General features: G+C 47.6%; 1 protein-coding gene across 2 annotated transcripts in view; it reads left to right on the top strand.

The window, feature by feature from the left end:
• The first annotated feature begins 2,122 nt into the window (after positions 1 to 2,122).
• GRIN2B (glutamate ionotropic receptor NMDA type subunit 2B) overlaps positions 2,123 to 20,062 on the top strand; it is a 215,337-nt gene continuing 197,397 nt past the window's right edge. The window contains exons 1-5 of one of the 2 annotated variants that reach the window (XM_057430360.1): positions 2,123 to 2,154; positions 3,857 to 3,979; positions 5,559 to 5,641; positions 14,255 to 14,709; positions 15,480 to 15,655. The gene's annotated coding sequence lies outside the window, so the exon portion shown is untranslated. Of the gene's footprint in view, positions 2,155 to 3,856; positions 3,980 to 5,558; positions 5,642 to 13,328; positions 13,479 to 14,254; positions 14,710 to 15,479; positions 15,656 to 20,062 lie in introns of those variants that run through there. The other variant, XM_057430364.1, reaches the window with a different exon arrangement.

Below are 20,062 nucleotides of genomic sequence, written 5' to 3'. Positions count from 1 at the left end.
TGAACTCAGCTGGTTGCAGGCAGCGGGACCAAACCTTCAATTTCCTGAGTGTCATGAATGCCTTACAAGAGTTTGCTGCCTCCTACTTGCTCATGGTATTTGCTTAAAAACTCCAGGAGAGTGAAGCGCAGATAGGACCTTCTGTATCCATCTCTCTAGTACAAGGAAGCTAAGTGATGGTGTGACAAGGGATTTGGTGTTTTGGAGTCACTAGTACTGGTCCCAGGACGTGCTGACTACCTTAATAAAAGCAGAAAAAACAGATAAAAGAAAGAGCAGGGAAGGGCTGCAGCAAGCAGTCACTTGTGGATCTTTCTGCTGTTTGTTTACCTCCTGCCACGGTGGTTTACATTCCCTGGGGAGCTTGTTCCAAAAGTGCCCAAGAGAAATTGGGGTCTGCCTACCCTGTGGCTGTGGTGTCTGGTTGAACCACTGTGCTCTACAGGATGGGCATGCCATTGTATCTGCTGAGGGTCTGCAAAGACCAGGTGTGTTTCCAGAGGCACATAAAAGCATTTTGCTTCTTTCTGACAGATTTGGGTGAAGCTGCAAGAAACGGTCAGTGTATTGCAACAGCCCTGTTGAGCCAAAGGAAAATGTGAGGCAGGTGATGGGTGCTTGGATCATTTGTCTTGGTCTGATGTTGGGGAGCTGACACTTGGTATTCTTGAAGTTTTGAGACAAACACAAAAAGGATCTCCTAACCAGCTCAAAAGATAAAAGGAACTGACAGCTTGTAATCGCTTGGGCAAACTGCATGGAGGCAGAGCAGGAATCGTGCTGCAGGAAGGTAGGGGATGCTTTCCTGTGTTGTCTGCCCTGAGGCCGTGAAGATCAACTGCCCCGGCAACAAACTGCCAGGGGAGAGCGGCACAGGCTGCGGCGCCCTTCGGGGCACAACGTGAACTGGGGTTGGGGCTCACCAGGTCCCCTGCAGTGAGCCTCCACCTGTGGGAAGGGTCCAAGAGAACCTGACACTAAAAAGGCAGCCTTCCTCCAGCTGTGTGGTGCATCCCTCCACCCTGGATTCCAGCAGGATTGCTGATCACAAGGACTTCAAGGACTGTAACTGAAAGGACTACAACTGAAAGAATTTCCATTCACTGACCAAGAAGGCATTGCTGGATCCATGGGGTGGTGATCTTATTTTCTGTTTTCTTTTCATCTTCCTTTTCTTTCTCCTTTTCTTCTTCTAGTGTTTTTCATGAGAATATGACTTTTGTGCCTCCTGACACAGTTTAGAGAAGTTTGCAATAAAATTGTTGTTTCAGTTTTTAATCTCTGGAAAGCCTGTGGTTTGTCTTGTGTAGTGTGCAGGGTATTGTAAAAGACCACCTTCCCCCATGCACGCCGAGCAGTATGGGGGCACAGTATGTAGGATGATTATGGGAAGAGCAGAGAGATGGGGATAGGCTTTAAAGCAGTGCTAAGCCTTCTCCTCGGGTCTCAGCTCTGTCTTTGGAGACACAGGAGGACAGCCTGTTGCAGCTGTCAGGATGTAGAGGGGCCAGGGAGTGAATGGGAGACAGGTTGGAGGTGTGGAGGGGTATAGAAATGTAAGGCCTATGTTGAAGATATGACTGCTGTCCCAAGTTGCCCTCATTGGTATTCTGCTCAGCATGCCACCTGGAGATGGTACAGTTCTGTAGATGTTGTGGAGCAGTGTCCTGACCACCTTCAGTGTGTGACCACCAAGGTTAGGGGGAAGAGACAAGGAATAAGACAGAAGACTGGTGATCCATGGAAGACATGGAAGTGTTTGGTGCCTGTATGAGGGCCATTCTGGTTGGACTTCCTTGGCCTCTGTGCTTGTGTGTGTTACATGTATTGATTAACTGTGGGTGTATTGGCTGCTTGGCAATGGCATGAGAGTCTTGGCTAGTGCTCTTGAGTGATAAGGGAAGAGAAGAGGATGAGTAGGTGTAGATCCTAGCTATGGCTGGGTGGAAGAGCTGCTGAAACACAAAATGGTGGCAGGCCCGCTGTCTTTTGAATTGATTTGCGATGGGTTGCTGTGATCTGCCGTGGTTGGTTGCTTGGAGGATTCGTGTTGCTTGGCAACCCTGTTGTCAGGTTCATCTGGCACTACTGGAGGAGGGGGGCACTTTGGAGGACACTGCTACTGGGAGGGGAAGGGGGAGCTAGGGGAGGAGGGTAAGTGTGATAACTACAGTGGTACACGCTGGTTGTGCTTTGCTCAGGGCTGTATGGTGGAGCAAGAGCTGGGTCTGGTTATGCCTGTGTGTGTCCCTCATGGGTTTGGTGGGGATAGGGAACTGGTGAGTATCTTGATGCTGCAAAGGGGTGTGGTCAGGGTAGTTGACAAGGGGGCTGGGCACCCTATATTGATACCTGTATTCAAACCTGGGGTTTTGAAGAGGCGTATGGGGTGTGAGGGTGTGGGGACCCTGCAGTATGCCTCCCCATAACCTTGTGAAGGCAGGCTGGTAAACATGGAGGCTGTAGTCTGCCCATCCAACATGGTCTTTCTCAGAAATTTGGGCTCACAGATCCTGCAGAGTCTACTTCTGTACTTTTGCAGAAATTGTCTGAGGACAGGAAAGCCATGGGACAGGTTGCCCAGAGAAGCTGTGCAGTCCCCGTCCTTGGGTATGTTCAAGACCCAACTGGTTAAAGCCCTGAGAAGCCTGATCTGATCTCACACCTGATCCTGTTTTGAGCAGGATGTTGGACTAAAGCCCCTTGAGGTCCCTCCCAGACTGAATTATCCTATGATCCCATGACTCCCTGATGGTGAGCAGTGGCTGCTGTTCCTTTGTCAACTGTTCTGTAAGAATCAAGCACTTCGGGTCAGTACAGCACCTCTGTAGTTTTCAACCCTTGCAGTCACCAAGAGAAGTTTGAAAACAAAAATATCACAAATGCAACGACAGCCAGATACGCAGTTGATAGTGAAGTCAGTTGTTCCTATTCACCACCTTCAGGAGATGGCAATCCTTTCATTGCAACACACTGAGACATCAAGCAGTTCTGACCTCTGCCAGACTCCAAAAGAAACAACAGATTTTAAAGGAGCCAGTCCTTTCTGATGAAAACTCTGAAACTGGTCTTGAGCTGTAACTCCAGGGGATCATTTATCATCTGTACATATGCTAGATGCTTGCAGTCATAGGGCTTGAGGTCTTCCATTATTACCCGAGATTGTGTGATCAGTTATTTCCATTATATTCAGCTGAGCTATAGCTGCTGTTAGTTTCACTGAAGAGTAACTGGTGACAGTGTATGGGGGATAGGATTGTCATTAGCCTCGTATTGCTGGTCTGTGGCCCTGGAAGTTAGCCAGTATCAGTGGCCTCTCCATGCTGTTTCCATGAAGCGAAGGAACTATATACAACTCAGTGTATCTTTTGTGTGAGCCTATTTAGTTACAGCTGGTATACCTAAGGACTTGTTTTCTGGACTACCGTAGAAGCAGATGATAATAGCCAGTTTCCTTGCTCACAATTTCTACGGCTGCTTTACCAGTCAGCCCTCAAGCCCGGAGATAATCTAACACTGCTCCATGTTCATGATCTGTTCAAGTGCATCAGTGCCTCTCAGAAAAGCTGTCCTTTCAGAACACTGGGTTGCAAAGTGGTGCTAGCATGTGCAGCAGAGACGTATTCAACACCAGCTTTTAGTGACCAGAATGGTCCACTTGCAAACTTTCGTAGCACACTACCATAAATCTATATTCCAAATCATGCAGCTTATCTTGCTTCTTACATGTCTTTCCAAAAGTGTGTGGCCATTACAGGCATTGCACTAGGTCTGCGGCTCCTGCTAAATTGTCATAATATGCATGGTCAGTCATTTACCTGTAACAGCATCTTAAGGTTTGGTAACATTTCTGTAGCCTGTTCTGGGTAACACAAGACAGCAACGTCAACAAGGAGCCATCCCATTAACACTGGATTTTCTGGAGTCAAATCTGCTGTGGCTTAGCCCAACAGATCCATCAGCATTGGGTTGACTCCTGGTAGGTAAAGGCCCGTCTTGGTGATATATATGTGTATGGGAGAATGGAATGTAATAACATGATTCAGAGTTAGAATTGCCATTTAATGGGTTTGTCAAATGCTGTACCCTCCCAACATTCTCATTATTCTCTTCCAGCATCTCTCTCCTCCTTATGCATCTGCTGAGATGCCACTAAGAACAATATAACAGAGACCCAGACCTCCTCTGATGGTTCTGAAGTAAAAAATATGCGGGAAAAGTGGCATTAGTGATACTTATTTTTCTTGCATTAGGTAATGGACTGTCCCTTGTGCCGTGTGTGCCACTGAGACAGTGTCCTCTGTGGAGGCTGTTCTACAGCAGCAAAGCTCTTGGCTGGCAAAGGCAAGAATATGGGGGTCTATGGAAGTTGTGATGTGAGAGACACAGATCAATTACTGAAAAAAAAGAAGCACAATTCCTTCAGGTAGCATGAGAACACATAGCCATCCTTGACCTGGAATAAGGACATGACCAGCAAGGACACAGCAGCCTGTGGGCTTGCTCTTTGTCAGCATGAGAAAGCCTAGTAGCACGGCAAGCTCGGCAACCAACTTCTGAATGACATAGGGGCTGGAGCAGAGATGCACAGCTGTTCTTTTGCCAGGAGAACAAACTACAGCTCCCCAGGAGCATTATGTACTTGCATCTAAAGGGCATAACAAAGGACAAATGGCCTTATAAAACCGGACAGAGCATAAATACAGGGGATTGCCATGAAAAGAGCACAGAATGTCGTCACAGATTTTCCCCTTCTCAGATAAACCTATTTATGAGGGCAAGAGGAAGCCAAAGCTTTCACTGTGAGATGCTTTGAGCTGTCCTTCCAGATAAATGTTGCCTTGCTCTAATGCCCAGCCTATGTCCTTGGCCTGGGAAAGTTGCCAGAGTGTGGCCAAAGCCCTAGGTGGGCATTTTCTAAAGATGATGATGGGAGAGGGACAGAACAGTGTGTGCTTTCTGACCTCAGTGATTGGTAAGGGGTGATGAAAAGGCAAGAGTTCTTTCCCATGCCTGGGAAAGGTTCTTACATTCCATTTTCCCATTGCCAGGCCAGCCATAGAAACACAGTCACCACTCGGGTCCTTGTAGTAACATGTTGGGGAGAGGGCAAACTTACAGTCTTACTGGAGGAGCTCAGCTGAAGCTAGACCTCACTCTGTTGAGTTCATAATCACTGTGGAGGTGAAAGAGAGCTCATGTTTGAGTAAGGCCTGGCCTTGGGATCAGGTTTACAGCTGATGTGTTAAAAAAAAAAGTGTAGTCAGAGCATGAGACAGTCTGTAGGCTACGCATACAATCAAGATGCTGAGGCTTGAGTCTGGGTTAGGCCAAAAATGAAAGGGAAAATACGCTGCTGAGCTTCAGTTGAGGTAAATGTCCTCCATTTCAATTTAATGGTAGATTAAAAGAGGCGGCTGAGGTGTACCAGGGGTATTTTGCTTATTGCCACTTCCTAGATGTCTAAGTAAGGGGATGTCTAAGTAAAGGAGAGAAGAAGGTGGCAGTTTTCTTTAGAATACAGAGCAATCTGACAGAAATCTTAATGCTTCTTCTAGCTAGAGGGCTGAACTATTGAGTCAGCTGGATCACCTGGAAACAGCTCAGGCAAAGGAAATCTATCTCCATCTGCATAAAGTAGGTAGGTATCCTTTTTTTTCAGGAAGGTGTGGTGGTAATGGGGCAGCGTGATAACAGCAGTTGTTGGGGGTAGATACTCTCTTCTGACTCAGATTTAGCAAACACTTTTTCACCTTTTAATTTAATGAGACTACTAAATAAACAGGCACAGGAGCAGGTGACCCTGATCCTGCTGGCTTTCAACTGACCATGGACACAGTGGTTTTCAGAGCTACTTTTAAGTTCATTAACATCTCTCTTCTGTTTGCCCCTGGGCAAGGGGTTATCTCAGGGACCACAGCTGCACGTTAACTGAGGTAATTTTTCACTTTTAAATGACCCTGCAGAAAACATTTGTCTTAAATTAGGTGGCCAATGCAAATGTGCAATAAATACTGCTGTGAGCACCTAAATCAAACCCTGTGGGAACATTACCAGCTCGCAGGCTCTTGGTTTACTGATGAAATTGTTGTTACTTCTGTTTTGAAGAATGTTTTCAGACCCACATCTCTGTGTTAGGAAAGTGATCTGGTTTCCCAATGCCGTGCAGCTCCTTGTTCAGAATCCTTGTCAGTACAAATAATATTTTCCTTCGCTATCATTTTTCCCTCCACTGGTTCACCTGAAGGAGGAATGAGAGGAACAGAGAGAGCTTCAGTGCTGTTATTCACCCCAGACTTCTCTGGAAAAACCTGGGTCTCTTAGGAGGCCCTGAGAGACGGGGATTTTCAGAACAGTTGTACTGGCAGGAAGCTCAGCTGGTGACACTAACGAGTGCCTTTGCTTTGCCACATTGCTATTAAAGTGAATCCACTCACTGGATATGCCCCATTCAATATGTATGTGTGTATTAAATGGTATCAAAAGTTCTGACAGAGCTTGCCAGTGAAGGAGGGTATGAGAGGTGGGTAGGATTTAATCTTTGCTTTGTGCACATCCTTTCCCTGTGTTAAGGACTGAAAGGAATCCATGGAAAAAAGATAGGAACCTTGTGTTTGGGAAGAAAAAGTAGTGATGCTTTGGTGACAGTATTTTTAGGTCATAAGGTGTTTATAAAAAAAATACATTCTTTAGGAGGAAACCAAATATTTGTGTATACTGCTGATGCCAGCTTTTGCCTCAATGATGACATGTATATTTTTAAGAGGGATTTATTTTTTACCTGCAGTAACTTTATGTTCTGAGTGAGTTTATAATAGCATTAGTTAGCTGGTAGCATTTAATTTAAGTGAAATACCAGCCCTGATGTCTGTATTCCACTTTTATCAGTCTCAGAGCTATTTAACTTTACTTATTCCTTTCATAGGAGGTGGTTCATGTTGTAGCAATGTCCCATTGAACAATCATTAAAGATTTGAGGCTCTGTAAGTGAAAGTGAAGTATTCTGTGTAGAATTCTGCCTGAAGAAATCAGTGGATTCAGATCAGCTGGATTTCACCCAGCAAGTGAAAAGCTGGGTATGTCCCACTACTGTGCCTAGACACCATTTGAATGGAGTAGGACTTCTGTGTAAGAAAAAAAAAAAAGTGCTTATTTATGGTAGCACTGATACTGTTGTGCTTTGACCCAACGATAACATACACAGCAAAGAAATGGCATGTTATTGACTATGCTATTATCTACAATAAAGAAAAATAAAAAGTGAAAAGTAGGGAGTTTAAGTGACCGAATCTTACTGCCCTGTGTTTATGTAGTGGACGGTTTCCCTGGTGATACTGCGAGCTGGGAAGCTAAATTTCTTGGAATGCGGCTAGCTGAGTTTTCGCCTTTATGTGGATATTGCGTTAAAGACAAGACTGGCTAGGTAGAGCCATGGTATCCGATCCCTGAGGGCGTGTGCAGCAGCTCTCAGTAGCATGAGCAGTAAACGAGATAATTGGTGTGTTGGTTCTCATCCAATAATAATTTATTTCCTGGGAGCAACTTCAAAGCTTAATCCTAGAATTAAATCCCCTATTCCTCCTTGGGATTTTAATTTAGTTTTGAATGCTCTGATGGATCCTCTGCTAGAACATTGAAGACAGCTTTCAGATATAAGGGCGATTTTCCTGGCTGCTGTATGTCCTGTATGGCAAATAGGTGAATGCAGGCACTTTCTTGAAAACAGTCTTTTTTAGCTTTTCATCACAATAAGCTGGCAAAAGCTCCATCTTATCTCTTACTGAAAGCGGTTTTGCAGTTTCTTTAAACTATGAAGGCAATCTGCCTAATCCATTTTGCAGCTCCTCCAGTAAGGAGAAGAGTGTCATTACTTGAATCTGGAGAGAACCAATAAAGTTTTCATCAAGCAGAAAGTTGATTTTAGAAGAAAACCCAGATAATCTGTTTGTCTCGTTAGGGTTGGAACAGGATGGAGATGACTCCTGGAGGGCTGTGGTTTCCCATTCATTCAAGTGTGTCAGGAAATCATGCCTTGTTAAGATGAGCAAGGTGGGACAAAATCTCCAGCTAGTGGAATTATCTTTGCACCCCAGAGGTGGAGGAGAAAGGCTTCTTTCTCAGTGTGGAGTGGTGTAAGGCAGTGCTTCAGCCTTTTCTTCTTGTTTCTGAGTGCCACGTGAAAAGGGATGGCATGTATGGCTAATGTTTGTTCCATGCTTTGATGACATACGATACAGCATCTGATTATAATTACTATTTATTATTAGATCTGGTGGCTTTCGATGGATAGGTTCTTCAGTCTGAGTGAGCTGTAAATAGAGGAGCTATGTATCATCTTAAAAAAGTGACAGTATTAGTTTGAAATCTAGTCTGTGCTTTTGCACTTTAAAAATAACACATTTCCATTTGAAAGGAAGAACTCTACAGTTTCTTAGTTGAATGTGTATGTATTTCATATATAAATGACCATCCAGGAAAACCAATTTCAGTGAGCCTGACGTTCCATACTCAAAATAATAAACCAAGTCTATAAAGACATAGAGAAAGCTATTTCTCCTTTAATCTACTTCACACTTCTTTTGATTCTGCATGGCAAAAAAGCAGTCTGCTAGTTGTTTAGGATTTCTGGGGACAGACTGACCATGGCAGAGACAGTAGCAGATGCTGCAATTATTGTGATGCAAAATGATGAGAGCTCAGTTAAGTGCGCTGGTATGACAGCTGAGAGAACATACATCGTTTCAAAGCAAATGCAACAGTGCTTACAATTCTCTTCTGCAGGGCTGCTGGCAGGATGAGTGTCCTCTGAGACGGCAAACAAAGCAAGCGTTCTCTTTCTGCCCAGGTGTCTTTACAAAAAGCTGACCAGAAGCATCCCCACCCCTCAGAATGGCTTCTGGCTCATTCCTGCACTAGCATCTCTTGGTCCTGAGCCATGTGCAAAAGAAAGGATAAAAGGTTTCATGCCAAAATTCAGCCAAGTCCTTCAGCCGGGTTGTGACACTGTCAGGCTTGTGTGCTTGTTTCTCTGTTTGCTTTCCTTTTAATTATCTGATAAAATTCCTTTCTGCTGCTCTTTATGCAGCATAACATGGCATCCTTGCTTATGGATCTGTGGTCAGCGTTATGGTGGTGTTCTAGAAACGTCGTAGGCTTAGTACCTCGCCACCAGAACTTCCCACAGTATTTCAGACAGTGGGAAGATCTGGAATGTGAGTGTAGAGTTTTTTGTCCACTTTACAGTCAGATTGGCAGAGTGTACTGGGGTACAGAGCACTGTATAAAACAGCTGGAGACTTGGTTACCATGCTCTGCAGCCCATTGCAAACACCCAAAGGAATTATGAAAAACCTTCTTAAGGTGTGAATTATCCAGAGCAATTGATTAATTTCATTAATGTCCTGGGTTCAGCAGTAGCAGTCATTTTTCCCCTTCTTGGTAGCTGGTGCAGTGCTGTGTTTTGACTTTCGGCTCGGGAACAGAACTGATAGCGATGTTTTGGTTTGGCCAAGGACTTTGTGAGCCTCATGTTCTGCCAGGGAGGAGGGGAAGCCAGGAGGAAGCAGAGACAGGACACCTGACCTAAACTGACCAAAGAGGTATTCCATACCACAGCACGTCATGCCCAGGAGGTAACTGGGAGTTAGCCGGAAGGGCTGGGAGACTGCAGGGTTGGAGGAGGTATCGGTGGGTGCTTGGTCGGGCTGAGTGGGGGGCAAGTTATGGGTCGGCTGGTGCTGAGGTGTTGTATTCTCTTCCCTTGTTATTTCCTTTATCATTATTATCATTGGTGGTAGCAGTAGTGATTTGTGTTATACCTTAGTTACTAAACTGTTCTTATCTCAACCCGTGGGAGTTGCATTCTTTCCGATTCTCCTCTCTGTCCCTCCGGGAGTAAGGGGGAGGGAAAGAAGGGGGGGAGTGAGTGAATGAGTTACCTGACTGGGTTTAAACCACGACAATTAATTATAAGAAATAGCTCCTCATAGACATGGCTTTTCTTACACTTGATGCACCTGCATCTGTGTTTGTGCAGATGACCTATGAATTGCCAGTCTTTTCCCTTAGCTGCAGACTCCATTTATCTAGGGACATAATGTACTGGAAGTGGGCTCTGATTTTATGAAGTTAGTGGGGCATTTACTGAGAGTTAAAGATAGTGTAGGGCATTTGGTGTCTGTCAGTGCTGACAGATGCTGTTCTGTGGTGGCAGAATAGCTTTGCTGCTCAGCATCCTCCCCAACACTGTGTCTGCCATATCCAGCCCTGGTTGCTTTTAATATAAGAACTTTCATCCACATTCTTTCATGTTAGGCAGGACAAGAATAATATGGCCCTAAATTTATAGTAAGCATAGACCCATTTAAAATAAATCCCTCAATTTGTCTTACAAATAACATTTAAGCGTTTTTGAATTGAAGATATGTTTGAAAAACCATTTCCCATCAGAGATGCTATTTGTTTCATTTTATGCAGTTCATTCATCTTAGTTGATTAGAAAAAAACTAAAGCCAACCCCAGCTAGTGAGAGTAAACCTTGTCATAATACTATGCTGCTGGACATTTTGTAACAATTTTTATTTAGAGCCTAATTCCACAACCATTATTTACAATAAAGATTACATCTTAATCTAAAAGTAATTTGGGGGTTGGATGCTGTACAGAATCTCAAGAAGATAATTCTGAAGCAACCAGCATTTTTGCGTGCTCAATTTCAAACTTGTAGTTGAGCCCAATTTCTTTGGTCAGGGGGAATGGACCACCTTTCTCTGAAAAAGGTATCATATCAGACACTTGGGCCCCTAATCACTGTGGGGAACTTGCCCCTTGTGATTTGAGAGAGTGATAAATATACATAGATATAACATTTATATAAGATGTACATATACATCTATTAAGTAGAAGGGCAACTAGCCTTATCCTTAAAATGGAGCAATAACACAGGCTGCCACATACCGTGTAACTGTGGACTTTTGTAGTTTTAGATGGAAAACTTGTAGTGCATTAATTCCTTCTAAGGTCACAGAGAATGATAATCTTAAATATTGCTGACTTGCTTAAAATAATTGCAGCTGTTCTCTTCTGATTGATAGGCCCCTTTTCAGAATGGTTCCTAAGATACTTCTTAACCCTCCATTTTGTGTTTCTAAGTAATATGCTGGATGACAACCGTTCCATCTCTTTCTTGTGAAGCTCCTTCTCTACTTGTTTCATCTGTAAAAATGCAGGAAGACCTGCACAGTCCTAGTTTATCCCTTCTTGCCATACAGAAAGGAAAAAATATCCCTTGGCCAAATCCTATCTGCTATTCTTGTATCACTATCATCAGTGAAAGGAATGAGAAAGTCAAATGACTAATCTCTTCAGCTATTAGCAACTTCTGTATGTAACTATCACTCTACATTCCTTTCCTCCAACTGTTCTCAGATAATTTCAGATTACTTCAGGCTTTGGCTAATATGTCTTCCATTTTTACTGAAATTAGAATAAAAAAGATCAGAGTCACTTTTTTTAAGCATGCCTAAAAATGTTAGGAAAATCTTTCCAACAGAACAGACCTTACCAGCACCCTCAAGAAGATCCTGGCTGTCAAAATTAAAATTTTGTGTCTGCTTTTGGCAAGGAGCTCAAGCACAGATTGATATTGCTTGTGGTCACTGCAGCTATGAAAAATACCATTGCACACTCACTGTACGTGGACACAGAAATCCATTCAAGCTCCAGGTGGCATGTTGATACATACACAGAATGCTACGGCCACATTGCCATCCATAGCCTTTCTGTCAGACCAGAAAACCCTGCTTGAACCATGTGGATGAATTCTGAGGCACCAGCTGTCATTAGCTGAGGGTTGAGAGACAGTCCGGAGCTTCTGTGGTGTTCTTAGGAGGTTTCCTCCCACAGGAACCTCGGCCAAATCCATGGCCCTGCAGGTACATACCTGCAGCAAAGGGCCAGCACTGAGTTCTTGGCTGCTCACTGGAACACAGCTCTTCAGAATGTGGGATCCAGCCCTCCTTGCCCGTCTTTTAAGGGGTACATTCTTCACCACTCCTGGAAACAGAGCATGCCTAGGTAGGTACAGGCTACTGCGTTATTCTTGGAGGATGCTTTTAGTGAGAGGGATGCAAAGGCTAGACAGTGCAGTCCCCATCGGAACCAAAGCAGAGATGTGGTGTAGAGCGTGGGGTCTGATTTCCTGCAGGATAAGTGCAACTAGCAGGGCATCAGGGAGAGGGCTTTTCTCATCCCTCTTGTCTCCAGGGTGTCCCTGAAGGCCTGGCTGAGCCCTTCCAAAGTTCCTATGAAGACCCAGCCAGTGGCAGGGTGGGAATTTGTGACTGTAGTGTGACTACTTATCCTGAAGGATGCATTCGGCATGCCACTTGGAGGGGCTCTTGTTATCCTCTCCATCTTGCCCTTTTTTTGGGGTAGACTTTGTAGTGCTGCGAAGGGCAGATGGGCATGCTCTGCTCAGGCCACCCAGAGCTAAACCCAGGCATGGGAGGGAGAGGACTGGATCCCTGACTACAGAGGGAATTGCACCACAGGGGTGAGGCTGAGAGCATCCTGGGTAGCAAGGGCACAGACACCCGTGAGCAGGGCAGCTCAGAGTGTGCAAATGCATATTGCTTTCTGTTCAGGCTGATTTTGTGCTGCTTAGCTTCCAGGGGGCTCCGAGAATAGCAATTAAAGTGCCGGGTTTAATTGTGGAGTATCCAATTTGGATATTAGCGTTATCTCCACTCTCATTCTTTCATTTTGGTTCCAATTCTGCTGGCTGAGGGCCTGTTCCTTTCTTCTTATTACTACCATTTTATGGTTATTGTTAATATGTATATATATATTTAATCATTCCTGATCTCAGTGGCTTCATTCCACGTGGGTCACAGTCCCAGGGGGCCGCACCCACGGCTCGGTCTGGGTCTCAGCCCGGCTGAAGGCACCAGTGCCGCTGGGGGCCCTGTCCCGGGCTGCCCCTTCCCCCCCCCCTACCGGGCATTGGGGGCTGGACCTTCCCCCTCCGGCAGCGGGTTAGGGGTGGATCTCCTGTTCCCTGCACGGTCTCTCCTCCTCCTCTCCCCCCGTTCTAACCACGGCTCACTCGCACAGGCTCCCGCCCTCCCCCCCTTCCCTGAGCCTCGATTTTTTTCCCCCTCCCCACCATTTTCCGCGTGTATATTTTCTTATTACTAATCATTAAGCTGCTTTATTAACTCCCCTTCCTGTGCTTTCTCCAGCTCCGGGAAGAATTCTTGGAGCTTTTCTATTGCAGAGGATTTTTTTTTTTTTTTGCTTAAATATATTTTTAGGGTGATGCTCTGAACACTTCCCCCTCCCCGCCCCATATCTCCTACCCGGGCAGTGTCATAGAAGCGACTGAAGTTGAGCATGTCTGAGGCAGATCAGCCTTTCAGGGAGAGAGGGGGGCAGTAGCTGCTCAGAGCAGCCCTGAGTGCTTGGAGCAGGATTTGCTGGTATGTATGTGGGTCTGTGTTTTATGACAGCTCTAAGTGTGAATTGTTTTCCGTGAGAGATGGGAGGGGAGAGGGAAATAAATGAAATAATACCTGCGACTTCATTAAATAAATGTCTGCAGAGCTATAATCCCTGTCCGCGTGGGCTGGCGGAGCTGGGTGGGGGGGATAGAGGGACGACCCCCAGCCACCAACCCACCCCTAGGAAAAAGCATCCAAGAGGTCAACCCAAGCCCCAGAGAGCCAAGGGCGGTTTTCCGGGGGGGGGGGGGAAGCGTAGTGCAAAGCGACCACACCGCAGCTGACCCCCCCGGACCCCACCCGTGGCAGTGCGTGTGTGTGTGTGCTCCCCGCGCAGCCCATTGAGCAGAGCGGAGCGGCGCGGGCAGCACTGCAGAGGGTGGGCACGGCCCTCGCCAGCCCGCCGGGGGCTGGGCCCGGGTGGGCGCGATGCTGTGCGTGCGTGGGGAGGGGGGGGCCTCGCTTTCTCGCCGCGATTCACATCGCGCCCGCTTCTTCCCTATCTTGTATGCATGCCTATCCCGGGAATGGTGTAGTCAGCCCGTATCTGAATTATTTATACACCCGTGCCGGCTGTTATTTTGTTGTTGTTGTTTTTTTTTTTAATATATTTTTTGTAATTCCGCTTGTGTGCACTGTTGGGAAATGCGTTTTGCCTCCCTTTCTTCTCAATATATTAATGTCTTTGTTGGGGAGCGGTTTTTATCCCCTTCAGACCCCTCTAAACCGAAATTGATGCTTATTTTTCCCTTCAGGAAGGGGACGCTTTGAGGATAATCATGCTGCACAGAAGAACGGCACCGACCTCCAGTTTCTTTAAACACAACCTCCTCCACTAGGGCTCAAGGAAAAAAAAAAAAAACAAACAACAAAACCAGAAAAATAGTAAGAATAATCATAAAAAAGGCTAAAGGTATGCTTACTCTGGAACCTGCATTTGACGATCCTCACCACTTGTGCTGAATATCCGCTGAAGTGATTCTCTCCAGCTTTTGAATTTGCACCGCTTCAAGACGCAAGATTACCACAAAGAATCCTCTATTTTTTTTTACAGCCAAATAGGATTTTCTTTTTAACTCATTCCCTAACGTTTGCTCCCCCTGACCCTTATTCTTCTTATGTGGATATGCAAGCAAGAAGAGACTGGACATTCCCAACATGCTCTCTCCCTTGATCTGTCCGTCTAGAGGTTCTGCTTCTACAAACCAAGGTAGGGAAATTCCTCTTTCTCTGTTTTACTGGCAGCTCATTCTGGTACATGCGTTTGCCCAGGGAAGACCACTCACGGTAGAACAAAGGGTTTACTGATGCTGCTCTTAGAAGCAGATACAGGGAAATAAAAAATGGGATAAATATTCACCAGACGTGTTGATTCCCTCTTGGCTCATCAAATACGACATGAAGGGAAGGCAAGAGGGATGCTGTGAGTTATGAACCGCATTATGAATCGGGGGAAAGTCCCTTGAGATTTTATTTTGAGGGTGGGCAGGTGGGGTCAGGGAGAACCACCGAAGGAGGAACATGGCTTTTGGAAAGGGTGAAAACGAAGATAATTCTTATCCATCCACCCATCCATCCATCCACCCATGCATCCATCTATCCATTCATTCGCGGCTCCTTGCCATGCTTTGTTGTGAAAACAGAGCTCATTAGGAATAGCAGTACGTTGAAAGCTGCTTGTTGCCGAGGAGAGTGGTGCATTACTTAAAACCCACGCTGGCCTCTCGATCGTGAGCAGCCTAACATGGGGGCCGGGGACCCGGGGGGCCGGGGCCGCCCCTGGCTCCGCGGCAGGAGCCCGCCCAGCGCAGGGGCGAGTGCGCCTGCTTGCGTGGAGGTGAAGGGCTATTTTAAGTCCAAGCACGTCAAGAGACTTAACCTGAACCTACGAGGTGCTGTATTCAGGCAACTCCATGGGTTTTAATTTATCTCTGTCCGTCCCGCCCCGCCCCCCCCCCCCCCCCCCCCCCCCCCCCCAAGTGCTGTCAGCGGGCATCGTGGTCTCTCTCTGACGCCCTCCCGCGCCTCACACCCCGCGTCCCCACCGCAGGCAGCCCCTTCCCCAGCCCACTCGGGAGGGATGCAAAATGGCTATTGTGCCGCTCGGCTCAAGATACGTGAGAGATACCGGTGCATCCCGACCGTAATCGTGACATGTGAGTCTTTCCGTAAGATGGTGGCAAGACAAAGGGAGCGGAGTGCCGCGCTATGTGGGATCTCCAAGCACAAGGTGTTGAGCGTCTCGGGGTTATTTTAAGCCTGAACCCGTGCCCGCCGCGCAGCTTTGCCCGGCATGCGTGGGGCGGCTCAGCTCCTCGCCGGGAGAGGGGCAGGGGAGCTGGGTGAACTGCTGCACCCCCACCCCGGGGCGGACCCCCACCACCCTTACCCTCACTGTCAGCCCTCCACCCGCGCTCCCCCCGACCCGCCTCCCACTTCCTCTCTTCCCTACAGCAGACCGGAGGCCTGGCAGTGGACGCGGGGAGGTAATAACAGGGCAGGGGGCTCGTCCCACAACCCCACAGGAGGAGTATGATGGAGGGGGCTGTCCCCACAGCCCTGTCGCAGGGAGAGCCGGAGCGGTGGCGGGTCCCCGGCCCTTGAGGCACCCGGAGCATCTTGTGGCGGGGGCGCCTCTTCCACCCCTCCCTTCCTTGCCTTGGTCCTTCCAGTGGCTGTTTCCCACATTTCCCAAGGAATTTTGTCATGCTATTGTTAAAAACCGGGAGCAGTTCCCTGTCGAAGGGTTGAGAACCACCTTTTCTGCCATATTCTGGCTGTGCTTCTATAAATATCTAAGGCTTCCCAGGGTTTATCTGCGCCTGGATCCTCCCTGGCAGAGCGCTCCCTCCCTCCTGCTGCCTCCGCAAGTGGGAGTAGAAAGTTTACCTGTGCGGGGAGGAGGGCGTGTGTGGGAGCCTTTCTCCTGTTTCTGGGAGGAATTTCTCAGGCCCCAGATCTACCTTCGACACCAGTAGCGAGCAGGCTGGGAGATTGTTGCCTCCTCCATCGGGTCTTATTTAGCCGTGAGAGCCCCTGCAAGTCCCATCCCCTGGGGGATGCCAGCAGCGTCTGGGTGGGATGCATGGCAAGGGAAGATGCTGGGTGAGCCTGACTCAGCCATTGCCCCTCTGTCCCCCTCTCGGGGCAGATTGGAGGGAGGTGGGGAAGCTGCTTTGCCTTCCTGGCAAGGCTAGCAGCCCCCGGCAGCCAGACTGGGCTGTGTGCTCCCCCAGGGTAGACCGGTGCCTGCCACAGCCTCCAGCCCTGCCTGCAGGCACCGGGCCCAGGCAGTGCTGAATCGCTGCCATGGTCCTTCCCAGCTGTAACCTGGGCAAGGGTTGGGCAGAAAGTAGGGCAGGGTGGATGGGAACTGGGGAGGGGTCTTGCAGCTCTGATCCTCAGCCGTGGTGCCGGGAAGCATGGGCCCACATCTTCATCCTGCCTTTACCTCCCTGTCTCTCTTGCTGCTACCTTTACCTGAGACTTTTCCTCACCTTCCCTGACAGCTCCAGCAGAGATAAAGGATGTCTTCTAATGTTGTCCCCCTAGTCATCAAGCACAGTTACCTCAGGCCTTATAAGCAGTGTAGGGGTGCAGCTGGTTCCCCCCTGAGCTGCCCCTTGTGCAGGAAGGGAGGGCTGGATATGCAGCACTGCAGTGCTGCCCCACTGCCCAAGGCCTTGGGAAGCAGAGAAGGGGCATGGCAGCATGGGGTGACCTGGTGTGCCCCAACTGCAGCCTGAAGAGACAGTGTGTGTGTGGGTGCAGGGTGCTCTGTCAGAGGGGAGGTGTGGGTATGGGAGATTTTGAAGTGCTCACCCACGCAGTCCCAAAGCAGCAGCTCTTGTCGCCTCCGCATATCCTGGTTTTCTGTGGTCCTCACGACACCAGCTTGTCTCCCAGTCCTGGCTGGGGGTCTCAGAGGGTTGGGACGGGTTGGAGCAGGTAGAGGGTGGAGTGGGGAAACAGCCTGGGGGGTGGTGAGACCCGCTTTACCTTCCTCTTGGCTCTGCCTTTGGTACGCAGGCGCAGATCTCAGCGGGGAGAAGGGAAAAAGCATGGTCAAAGCTACTACTCCCCTTTCCTGGGGACCCTGGGCTCTGATGCAGTGACATACACGTGCTGCACCAACTCAGCACAGCCTGCACAAGTCCTGTGCCTCTTGTGATCCCTTTGGCAGTGAGATAAAGCTGGGAAATGGAAGGGGGCAAAGGAGCAGCCCCCAGCCATGCTGGTCTGGGCAGGGTATCTGCATTGATGGCTGAGTTTTATGTTGTACCTGTGAACACAAAAACACATAGAGATTGAGGAGAGATGGAAAATATAGTGCATGAGCAAAATTTCCAAACCTCCATCCTCAACTAATGATTTGGGCTTTGACTTGTTTTATCCTTATTCTGGATTATCGTCTACGCCTGTATAAACCCCTATCAACCAGCACCCCATTCCCAAGTGCATGGCTATAGGGGGGAGAGGTGGCAGTGTTAATTCCAGTGTTTCATTTGCTGTTGGATCTCACCTGGGGCCATTTCTTGTACTTGGTTGCGAAAAGGGCAGGTGGGCCTCGTCTCCAGTGCCAGAGCCATTCTGCGCTAGCGCATGGAGCTGCGCTTGGATTCCCACGCTGGACTCATGTTGCCTGGGCTGGCACTGGGAATCAGTTTCTCTGCAGTACCATGTGGGAGGTCTGGATTTGATTCCCAGTGCTGTTTTATCATTCCCCCAAGCTGGCAGCGGATGGGAGTGCTGTACAGACAGTGCTGCTTGCCTGCAATGGGCTCCATTCCCTGCTCCCATCTTTTGCTCTTTAGGATGCGCAAAAGCTGCTTGTGAGATAGTCCAGGATGAGGGCTGGTCTCTAGAGGTCTAATCTTCCCAGCCTTCAGGGAGGCCACAGCTGTACTCTGCCTGTACCCTACTTATCAGCATGGCTTGGTGGGCAGTGGGGAAGGAGAGTTATCTTGCAGCTGGAGAATACACAGAGGGTTTTTAAAACATCTTTTTTTCTTTGTGTAAGCTGCAAAGAAGTGGATTAGTTAATCGGAGAGATGGACTAGATGATCTTTTAAAGAGAGATGACTCCGTGTATTGTGATTACCTAATCTACAGTGGAATACTGGTAGTATCTGCTCTGCCTGACATCGGGGCTCTAGAACTGCCTGACTTTTGGGATTCTGTGATTAGCCTTCTTCAAGATGTATGCATACCTGATAGAAAAGCAGGGAGTGGTTGGGAGAAGCATGGTTCGTAAGTTACCTGCTATTACCTGATCTGTCCTCTACCACCCATCCACAAGAATTCTTTAAACCACAGTGAATCAACTAACTCATTTCGTTGCTTCACCGCAGTCAGATGGACTAGCTACTGCCTTGGGTGCCTCCCTGCATAAAATGAAATGGCCGTTTGAAGACTGCAGCACTTACATATGTGGAAGGGTAACCAGAGGAAAATAAGATACTTAAAGCAAGCGTGGCCTTCCTGCTACCATTGCCTTGTCCTTTCTTCTGAGCCTTGTGTTTCTGCTTCAGCCAAGTGCGTCGTAATGGAAACTAAAAAGACTATTTCTCCAGCTACAAAGGGGGCTCCACCATCCCTCTGACTTATCCATCTTGCTTATCTGTTCATCTGAAGACAGGGAAGGAGGCAGGCATGGACTGACTCTTGCCTTGACAAAATCAGTTCCATGGTCCTATCCACCTGGGAACCAGGAGGCTGACCCAGATGGATTAAATGTCAAAGCTACTTTTCATGTTGGGGAAAAAAAAAAATCACTCAAACAACCCCACCCTTTATATTTCAAGAACTCATGGCTTCCTTAAGCTGCAAACCACCAACTCCCAGGTAGAATTTTGCATCAGTATGAAACTGGTGTGTGTAGAAGTTGACCAAGTGCATGGTGATCTGCGCAGCCCAGGCAGTGTACCTCCATGCACCTGCGGTCAGCTGCACAGAGAAAAGCTACTCTATGTGCTCAGAAACAAATGCATGGTGCTTAGGCAGTGTGTGAACTGTGCTGTGATCAAGCCAACTCAAACCATGGCTAATTTGTACCTCTTGAGGCAAGGCTGCTTTTTATTTAGTGTTTTCTTAGAAGCAGGAGAGAGCAGTGGCTATGGGCAGGAGGAGGGACTGGCTTCTCTTTCTTCAATTTTTACACATATACTGAATATGCTTAATGTAAGTGGGATAAAAATACTGTTTTTTTCTGTACTCAGGACCACTAAAAGGGGGAGAGGGAAAGGTTATGTGTTCTGAGACTCACTGTCAGCTGACACTTCCTAATACAGAGGCTATTTGCAGACTGTGAAGTATTCTGGGTGGCTCCCTTTCCTTTCTAAGGCAAGCTATCAAAGACCATGTTTCAGAGCCTTCAATATAGATGGATTAATTAAGCACCTGGGGTAAAAGAGAAGTTATGAATGAGAGTGTGGTTACTGGCTCAAAGCAAAAGGGATACTAAGCTGAGCCCTTTGCAACATTCACTCCCTATGCTTCTAAACCCCACCACAAGGAATGTTCAGAACTGAAAAGAATCATTGAAAGTGGCTCCTGTAAAATGT

Source organism: Pezoporus wallicus, unplaced genomic scaffold (assembly GCF_028554395.1).
Source record: "Pezoporus wallicus isolate ANWC-B61680 ecotype Strahan unplaced genomic scaffold, APGP_CSIRO_Pwel_v1 scaffold_3294, whole genome shotgun sequence".
Lineage (NCBI taxonomy): Eukaryota > Metazoa > Chordata > Aves > Psittaciformes > Psittacidae > Pezoporus > Pezoporus wallicus.
This window is presented reverse-complemented; position numbering and strand designations above follow the sequence as displayed.